Raw genomic sequence first — 8,757 nt, forward strand, 5'->3', positions numbered from 1 at the left:
TCCACATTACCTTAGGTCACTCCACAGCCTATTACCCTCAAGGTAATGGCTTGGCCGAATCATCCAACAAGAGTCTGATTAACATCATTAAGAAAGTCTTGGCGGAGAACAAGAAGAACTGGCACAAAAAGCTTGTAAATGCCCTATGGGCAGACAGATTGTCAACCAAGAGATCCATTGGGATGAGCCCATATGAGTTAGTTTATGGCATGGAGGCTAAGTTCCCCTCTCCTTTGGGAATCCCTATTATCAAATTGCTGCAAGAGATTCAGGCAGAGCCAAATGATATCCAAAGAAGAATAAACCAAACCATCCATTTGCAACAAACAAGAGAGCAAGTGTACGACAGAGCTCAAATTTTACAAGAGAAGCTCAAGAAAATGTTTGACAAAAGAACCAAGGCTGAAGATTTCTACATAGGAAACAAAGTCTTAAGATGGGATTCAAGAAGAGAAGACAAAGGAAAGCATGGCAAGTTTGATTTCCTGTGGAAAGGCCCCTTTGTTATTTCTGATGTTCAAGGCAACAACATATATTTTCTGAAGAGTTTGGATGGCAGCACAGCTGAAGAAGGCCTTGTCAATGGCCGAATGCTAAAGCACTATCATGATCCCTTTTGTTGAACGCAACACAGCTCTATATACTATTTGTACATTAATATTTGTATTTTCAGCACTTTTTCTTATAGCAGGCAAATAAGAGGGAACAACGCAGCAAATTTTGAAGGAAAGATCAAAGAAAGCTCTATTTCAGATCTCTGTTTTTGAAATAAATCCAAAGAAGTGCTCAAGCAGATTTCAATATGTTTACAAGCACCCAAAAGGCAAGAAGCAGAGCTATAATTTTTCTGCAATTTAGCTCAAAAGGATACTGCATATTAGCTTATAAGAATTCAGTCAAAGGAATTAACAACAAGGAGAATTTCAGTTTACAGCAACAAGTGAAGATCAACGCATTCTGACCTGCTGTTCTTGGCTTTTCATCCTGAAAAACCATCCCCAAGTGGAGCCACTGTTAGCCTCCTATTGCAATAGGTTTCATATTTCATGATTGACTGTTTTACATAACAAATATGTCATATTTTCATGCTGCAAGGTTCCATATTTCCAAGAAGTTCCATTTTGAATAATCATACCATTTTTGAAGAGTTTTTACAGTTAAGGGAATGCCAAACAGCTTAATCTTGGCTTCCCTAGGTTTAAATTGCTTGTTTTAGAAGATAGAGAATGAATATCTGTCCAAACAGTGTAAGCTTAGCAGATCAGTAGCTAGGTAGAGAAATGAAGGAGCCCAACTGCTTAATCTGGGCCCTTGGAAGAGATAAGGGTTGATTTTAGATAGGAGGGCAGTCAAAAGAAAAGAAGATAATCAGGGTCTGCAAGTCTAAGTGCACCCATTCAAAAAGAAGAAAAAATGCTAGGTAATTAGGCTGGGTAAGTAGTTTTGTGGTTGCAGAATCAAGCTATGTGATCCATTTCATGTTTTCAAGTGTTATATTTATTCAGATCACAATTATGAGGCAGTTTTTCATTTGGAGGAGCTCAAGCGAGGCATGTCTAACTCCCCCTTCTTCTTATTCCCCAAATCATTCACTAGCCTCCCCAAAGAGGTCAAGATCTGCTTGATATCTCTTAAGTTTCATCATTTGTCGTATCATTGGCCTAAGTAAAGGTTTGCTTTGCTTAGGAGTACTATTATTCACTCTATAAGTCATTTTTCCCTTTTAAGTGGCCTAAGATCTCTAAACTTAGTGCTTTCTTGTCATTTTCATATTAACTTCTAACATTATTATATAAATCCCTATCTATTTCCCCTTCCTCTTACTAAAAAGCACTAAATAGCTCCCCTATGTACATATTCCCATCCCCTGGCACTACATCCCTATAACATCAGTTTGGGGAAATGCTGAGTTCATTTGGGGCTTAGCATTAGCCTTCCGCGTCCTAACCCTGGGATTAACTTAACATTTGGTTAAGTTAATAACCTCTTTCCTCACCTCTTTACCCATAACATTTCATCATTTTTACCCTCTCGCGCTCATCGTTTAAAGTTTAGTGTTAAAACGTTTGAATAAACATTAAACACCACCAGCGCATAACCCACAAACCCAAAGTTTTGACCCCCCCGCCACATAAATAAATCAAATATATGGCGGGCCCCTGTACACTAACCTGCCGCCAGCTCCGCGCTCCGTCGGCCCTCCGATCCGCCCTCCCAGATCCAACGGCCCAAGTGCATTTCGGAGCCGCCCCGACGTCCGATGCTTAGCCTCCGATAGGCTAGCGGTTTCCCCACCGTACAAAAGACGCGTGTCTCCACGCGATTGTATCGGAGCCCCTCTGACACATACCGCCCTCGTACAGAAGGCGGTTCGATGAAACCACAAACTGCCTTCTATATCTCCTTCCCTGACGACAGCGCTACGTCACGTCCGCGTCAACCCGCCACTGCTACGTGTCACTGCCACCGCATCTGCCTCCGTCCCTACCCCGCCACCGTGTCCTTGGCCACGTCGTCAAACCAGTCAGCTGCCACGTCACCCTGCCGTACCGAGACCTGCCGCTGACGGCATGCTGACGTCATCACAAAAAAAGGAGCAAAGGGCAAAATCGTGTCAAAGAAGGCCTGAAATGAAAAAAAGAGGCAGTTTTCGATGCGCGATTAGCTAAGAAAAATTGATCAAAATGGAGGGCTTCTCATGGCTCGGCTACCTGCAAAACCCAAAAATTCGCGGGAGGCAACAAGATTTCTTCATGTATGTTCATATTCAATCGGCCAGCGCCGATAGCATTCTAGAGGCCACGAAAAGCATTTTCAGCAGTAATTTTTGCCTTGAAAGGGCAGAAAGGGAGCGATTTGACAGTTTCAAGCATATCAACGGAGAGAAGGTCGCCCGATTCAAGTGTTAAAGAGTATCAAAGGAAAGATAAAGCCCAGATTCAATTAAATAATATCAGTGAAGCGGCAAAGAGTATCAGATCGGCAATATCAAAGTAGGTGAACATTGAAGGCCTCCATCAGAGTCAAAGAAGCAGTAAAGGCCATTCAAAGCTCATCTGATCGGGATTAGTGCACATAAAAGCCACCTAAAAGCAGCAAACTGCCTCACTGCACCGAGCCAACAAGGACACCATATTAACTCATTTTGATGCAGCTGCCTCCAGCTCAGCTCAAATAAATATCTTCTTGCATTAATTTTAGGACAAGATTAGGTTAAAGAACTCATTTCCCTCAGATGTGTTTAAGATCTGCTGTAATAGATATTTTTTGATATTTTCTCTATATAAACCACCCTAATTCATTGTTTAAAGGGTTGGTTGGTTAATAAACCTCATTCTAGACTTGCGCTGTATACTTTGAGAGCTCTATAATCAAAGGCTGCTGGAATGCTTTGGATGAAGAACTGTCTGTTGTGTTATTTAATGGCCAAAGAGTGACTGTGGAATTCCCGTGCTACTACATGGCTCAATAAGTGTTTTCCTAACTCTGTTTATAGTTTACTTATGTTTATGCCATCATTGTGTTACGCTCTAAATAGCAAGAAAGAATAATAGCTTAGGTTTTGCTTGACTGCACCCTATGCTCAGTTCTTGTTATTTCTATATGTTTTCTTCAGAAATGGTTATGAATATGCATACGTAAATTATCATGTTTACCCTGTTTCTTTCACATATGACTGTTATTTAGGAATTCTTAACTGCTCCTAGACAAACTTTCATTCACCTTCCCTCTCTGTTAGCTAGTGAAAGATTCTTAGTTGTCTTTCATCTCTGACCTTCATTCCATCTTTATTCCAAGCTGATATTGTTCTATGTGTAGCTATCCTGCTCTGTATTCCTCTTGTCACCAAGAAAACGCAATAGCAAGCCCTAATCCATGACTCCATGCCCAATGGTTTGAACTTCTCACTCTATGCACCCCAACTCTGCTTGAAAACATCATCCTTCCCACCAAAATCAAAGCAAAACCCATGTACACCATAACTAGCCTAAAATCAACCCAAAACAAAGCTAAATTTTAAAGAGAGAGCCCTCTCTGACTACAGGTAGGCTAGGACCTGCAGCCCAAAGATTGGTTTGTGGTTACCTCGGCCGTATCCCTTAAGGACCCAAGGGACAACCTGAGTGATAACAGGACCACAAAGGTCTGTGTGCACTAACTCCAGTATATCCCTCTATTTCTTTTCTACTCTAATAGGGAATTCTTCTCTATGCATTTTCCCTAAAGTACAAGCATCACAATCATTATGTACTTGCTTTAGCATAGGAGGATCTCTTACCATTTCTTTCCTTTGTAGTAAAAGCAAATCATTATAATTGATGTGGCCGAATCTCTGGTGCCAAGCTCTTCTGTAGTCAGGCTCGCTGCTGTCAATGCTCGAACAGGTGCATGTCTCACATCCAACTTGTACAGTTCTCTTGTTTGGATCCTTATAGCAATTGTCTTCATACCATCTAGCAGATCCTTAATGTAACAATTAGATTTTAAAAATTCAACTTTCAAATCTTGATCTGTAATCGTTGATACAAAAATCAAGTTCTTTGTTATGCCAGGCACAAACATTACATTATAAATTTGTTTAATATTACCATCAGGTAGAATGACATAAACTTTCCCACATCATTTGATTTGATGGCTTCTGTCATCTCCCATGTAAATCTGTGTGCCTTCATTGATCTCTTCAAAATCCTCCATCCTGTGTTTGTTCCTTGTCATGTGTGTTAACGCTCCTGAATTTACATACCAAATGTCTGCATCAACATTTTCATCACGATCTACCATGAACAATCTCAAATTCTAGACTTGATCACTGTTCGCGAGATGACCTGCATGTCCCTTTGGCTTCTTCTATTCTTCATGATACTTCTTTTTCCTACATTCCCTCGCAATATGACCCAATTTTCCACAATAAAAACATTTAGTTTTAGAGTAGATTTTATTCGAATGCATACCTTGGGTCAGATTTGGCCGTTTATTTGAACTTGCTCCGTTTTGCTATTGTGGACCTCCTTTCCCTTTGTAGAAGTTCTTCCTTGCCACCAATGCAAGATCGGCACTCTGGGGCTTCAAAGTCGATCTCCTCTCTTCTTCCTGCATCAGTATACCTGTCAGCTCTTCAAAACGTGAGATCTTTTCTCTGGCATTGATCCTAGTGATGAACATCTCATAATCATCAGTGACACCATTCATTGTAATGGTCACAAGATTTGTATCGTCCATTATATGACCAATATCTGATAATTTTTTTTTTAGATCCTTGATCCTTTTGCTACAGATGAAGTAATCATTTCATTCTCCTCCATCTTCATGGACAAGATCTTACTCTTGAGGAGCAAAAGACAATTTGAATTTCTGATCTCGTACAATTCCTTCATAGTTCCCCAAATCTCGTTAGCTAACTTATCTTCTCTGATGTGCGGTATAATACAATCTTTTAGTGACATCTTTAATATTGTCCTTGCTCTGCTTTCTCGTTTCTCTCAATCTGGACCGATGCTGATCCAGCCGCGGGCCTCGGCTCATCCCCATTCACAATCGTCCAAGCACTTTGCGCTTATAGTAGAGTCTGCATCTTAAACTTCCAATTTGCATGTAATATCATTTCAAACACGCATGTTTTTTTAAATCTTTAAACTTTGAAAATTGTAAAGGAAGGCACGCCCTGTGCCAACTGTAGTGCTTCAATCCTGCAATACATTATTGGCATTCAATATAATTTCATCCACATACCCTGTATGCAACACATTGTTCAAAATCAAATGGGTACATGGTTGATATTCAAAGAGAAAACCATTTACATTTACATTTAAAAATTTCATAATTTTCATAATGGAAAGAAGTAGATGCAATGTCCTATTTTTCAAATTTTAACAAAATAAATAATAAATTAAATTAAAAATAAAATAAAATACATAACTCAGCTTCCTGGAAAAATACTGTAGTGTTCACTTTCTCCCCCCTTGTAATATCATTTCAAACACGCATCTTTTTTTTAATCTTTAAACTTTGAAAATTGTAAAGGCACGCCCTCTGCCAACTGTGATGCTTCAATCCTGCGGTACATTATTGACATTGAATATTAATTTCATCCGCATACAATTAATGCTCGTGTTCTATTAATTTTAACTACTGTTTTCCTTGTTATAATCACATTAGATCCTGGGTCTTTTGTTACTATGATGGGATGTATTATGTGCAATATTAGTTTTATAATCAATATATGTGTTAATTTGAAGGCTTTTTTGAGTCATTGGATTTCATTAAATCATATAAATGATTTTGAATTATATGATATTATCTAGAGTTCAATGACAAACATGAAGTATTCTCTAGAGAAATACTTATTATTTCTCCTCTTATTATCATATCATGTGTGTATGTGTATTATATATGTTTCTTGAAATTTAGATCAGGTCATTTAACAATTACTTCAATTGTTCAATTGTGTTTATCCATACAAGGAGTTTTTATCTAATATCCTTGGTTTTAAAAAATTTGAAGTTAAAATCAAGGAGTTTTTATCTAATATCCTTGGTTTTAAAAAATTTGAAGAAAAATTTTTTTGAAGTTGGATTTTTTTTCAAAGTTGAAAAATTCAATTGGCAATTTGGCAGTGCCTTTCTTTTTTTAAAATTCCATTTTAAAAACCTTCCATGTAATGAATGGGCTTTTTAGCTAAGTTCCATCTTTATTTTTGCAAGATATTAAGTGTTCAATTTCATTTTTCATTACATATTTTGATTAAATTTTACCTTGGATGGTACGTTCATACAATCACCTCCCTCGTTAAACTAAAGTTTTATAACCATTTTATAATTGCCAGTGCAACTACTCTATTTTTATGCCATGAGATTGAGTTTTGCATGTCAAAAATTACGCCAATGTATTTGCTAGGAGGGTTGAGAGTTGCTTCTGTAGAATAGCAAATCAATGAACTATGTTTTAGCTCTTCCGCTGTTTTAGTTATTACAGAATAGCCTGTTCTGTCATTTATGGTTTGGTATGGGGTTGACTATTGATTTAAAGTAATTCAATTTATCTCAGAACTTGCAAATTCCAAATATTATGTTTGTATTTTTGGTTTTTGTTTTCTGAAAATTATTATATTGCGTGTTAACTAATCAAATCCGTACTTATATCACAGGACTATATTACAACTATTGTGCAAGATTTACATTATGATATTAAAATAAGACCGGATTTGTTAGGTTAATCTTCCTTCTAAATTTGTATTTGCAAGGTATGCAAATTCAGGTAGGGTTCTTATTTATTATTTTGAGGATTTCTTCAATTATATTTCACTTTAAGTTTGCAGTGTAATATCCGTAAATGTAAATGTAATATTTCACTTTATGACGTAGAGTTTTCGAATGCAATTAGGACAATTGCTCCTCATAACTGAAGTAGTGGTCACTTTCTCCCCCCTTAATATCATTCTAAACACGCATGTGTTTTTTTTTTTTTTTAATCTTTAAACCTTGAAAATTGTAAATGCATGCACTGTGCCAACTGTAATGCTTCATTCCTGCAGTACATTATTGACCTTGAGTATTAATTTCATCCGCATACCCTGTATGCAACACATTGTTCGAAATCAAATTCATCCGCATCTTTAGAATTTTGCAATAAACAAATTTTATTTCTTTTTGGGTACATGGTTGATATTCAAAGAGAAAACCATTTATATAAAAATTTCATAATGGAAAGGGGTAGATGTAATGTCCTATCTTTCATATTTTAACAAAATAAATAATAAATTAAATTAAAAATAAAACAAATTAGACTATTATTTTTTTATATATTTATAAGATTAATTAAAAAATTATAATTATTTAAGAGTTTCAAAAACATTTTTATTATATTAAAATATAATAAATAGGTATAAACAATTTTGTTGCTAATTTATAATATTAATTATGGATATGAATTTTCTCATTAAATAATTATTATAATTAATGATTATCATAATATTAATTATGAATATGATTTTTCCATTAATGAATAGGATAGCTCAATTTTTGTAGATGTTTTGGTTTTATAAATATTTTTTTACTCTAAAATAATTATAACGAAGGTTTTTTTTTTAACAAGAGCCACTTGGTGGCATGTCACTATGGATGAATTTTGTATATATAGATTTTAGTTTGTTTAGTTAAAATGATATTTTGAAACCACTAAGCTTATCAACATCATCACTAATTAGTGAAAGCATAGTTACCAAATTTGAATTTGAGTTTGAATTCGAATTCGATTCGATACCAAAAAAATTTGACCCTCTAAAATTCAATACACAAAAAATTTGAGAGTATACATCATATAGACACTTACTTTTTCAGAATTTTAAAAATTGAAAGTAACCATCATTATATTCAAATCTTTAAAGAAAAGTTACTAAATATTTTCTCACAAGAATAGTCATGTTTACTTATCTCTAGCAATAACCTCTCTTGTGTAAGATATTACAACCCCTCCTATTTAGGATGATAAAAAAAAAATGAGGGACAAATTGAGGAATACATGTAAAGTAAAATTTAGGAATGAAAACTCAAAACTTGAATCTTACGTCATTAAAAATAGGCTTCAATTAATCTCCACATACTAGGAAATTCATGTTTCTCTCCTTAGGCAAATCCATATAAACTTTGAAAATGTAAAAAACGTCTTCATATCTTAAAAGTGAATGCATGCATTAGTTCAAGATTTCAAATGGCCGAGTTTAGTAGATGAAGGCCAAATTATCAACTAATAAATCAAGGC

The sequence above is a fragment of the Pinus tabuliformis genome, chromosome 5_2 (genome assembly GCF_031772625.1).
Source record: "Pinus tabuliformis cultivar Carrire ecotype Pingquan chromosome 5_2, CPIR1, whole genome shotgun sequence".
In the NCBI taxonomy this organism is placed as follows: Eukaryota; Viridiplantae; Streptophyta; class Pinopsida; order Pinales; family Pinaceae; genus Pinus; species Pinus tabuliformis.